At 42.1% G+C, this 1,706-nt stretch overlaps 1 long non-coding RNA gene across 1 annotated transcript in view; it reads right to left on the minus strand.

Moving 5' to 3' along the window:
- Positions 1-227: 227 nt before the first annotated feature.
- The window catches only part of LOC127003146 (uncharacterized), a 2,146-nt gene continuing 667 nt past the window's right edge, over positions 228-1,706 (minus strand). Inside the window, exons 1-2 of the long non-coding RNA XR_007756984.1 lie at positions 1,699-1,706; positions 228-1,560 (exon numbers count right to left, since the gene is read on the minus strand). The exon at positions 1,699-1,706 is cut by the window's right edge and continues 667 nt beyond it. This is a non-coding gene — a long non-coding RNA (uncharacterized LOC127003146). The remainder of the gene's footprint in view (positions 1,561-1,698) is intronic.

The following is a 1,706-nucleotide window of genomic DNA, read 5'->3' on the forward strand; positions in this document are numbered from 1 at the left end:
TTCTTCTTCAGGGTCTTATTTTTCTTCTTATGGGTTTATTTTGTTTATGTTTTTTTCTCAAGGTTACTTTTTTCTTTACTCGTGGTTTTGAGGGTTTTCTTCTTTTTCTTCTGAGTTGAGTTTTTTTTTATTCTTGTTTTACTTATTAGTGATTTTTTTTCCTCTTCTTTCACTCGCTCTTTTCTTGTTGTTGTTCTTGCTGTAGTTGTTGTTCTTTTTCTTTGTTATGTTTCTTCTATTTTCTTCTTAATTATTTAGTTTCTTCCTTTTATCCTTCTTTCTTTTTCGTTTCTCCTCCTCCTCCTTCTTCTTCTTCTTCTTCTTCTTCTTCTTCTTCTTCTTCTTCTTCTTCTACCCTTATTTTTCTTCTTTTCATTCAACTTACTACTACTACTACTACTACTACTACTACTACTACTACTGCCACTACTACCACCATCACCACCACTATCACCATCACCATCACCATCAATATTCAAACATCCCCTCATTCTCCTCTAAACTCGGCCCTTTCCTCTCGTCTCCTCTCCTCGCCCTCTCTTCATTCAGCTGCTAATCCTCTTTACAACGCAAGCCGGCTCACTCTACGGCGATTTCCGCGGCCACTGACTCGCATCCGTCACTGAGAGGCGGACCATTGCGAGCTAACGTGCGCCCGGGGAGGTCCACGCTGAAACGCCCGGGTGGTTATGTCTACTCGTGTGGGGGGGAAATTTGAACCCCACGTGTGTCAACCGGGCAAGTCCACGCTGAAACGCCCGGCTGGATAATAATAGGTTAGGTTAGGTTGGTATTAAAAGACACTTTCGCTTCTCACATTAACAATTTCTAAAGGTTAAAGAGGGGATCGATCAGGTTATAATGAGTGTTTTTTTAGGCTCATGGTACAGAAGAAGGGTCAAACTACCACCAGGGTCATAAAACTACCCCTGGAAATGCCCACAACTCCTACGAAAGCCTTGTCAAATATGTGTTTCTTAGGCTCATGGTACAGAAGAAGGGTCAAACTACCACCAGGGTCATAAAACTACCCCTGGAAATGCCCACAACTCCTACGAAAGCCTTGTCAAATATGTGTTCTTAGGCGGCGAAATGTCTCTTAATAACTCGTGAAGCGTAGGATAGTCTGAACTCCACGTGTGACGCCCGGGCAGGTCCACGCTGAAACACACGTCTGGTTATGTCGATTCGTGTGGCGTAGGAGAATTTGAACCCCGCCTGTGTCGTATTGATGGAGGGAATATCTTTTTCTTTCTCTTACTGCAATTCTGGTTCTTGTTCCTGTTCTTGGTTTCAATCTCTTCTTTTTCTCCTTTGTTTTCGTTTTTTGGCTTCCATTTCGTTATAATTTTTACTTTTCCCTTCTCTTGTTTTTGTTCTTGTTCCTCTTCTTGTTTCTTTTCCTTCTTTTTCTTCTTTCTTTTCGTTGTTGTTTTTTGGGTTCTACTTTGTTATCATCTATTGCTTCCTCTTCTTCTGTTCTAATTGTCTTCCCTTTGTCTGCTAACACATCTACCTCCTTCCTTCCCTCCCTTCCTTCCTTCCTCTCTCCCTCCTTACCTACTCACCTTTCTCCCTTCATACCTACAAACTTACCTATACCAACCTTCCTCTCTCCCTTTCCCATTACCTACCTAACTACATTCCTCTATTCCTCTTCCTTTCCCTGACATCCTACCTTCCTCTCTCTCTCCTTACCCACTTCC

Source organism: Eriocheir sinensis, chromosome 24, assembly GCF_024679095.1.
Source record: "Eriocheir sinensis breed Jianghai 21 chromosome 24, ASM2467909v1, whole genome shotgun sequence".
Classification (NCBI taxonomy): Eukaryota; Metazoa; Arthropoda; class Malacostraca; order Decapoda; family Varunidae; genus Eriocheir; species Eriocheir sinensis.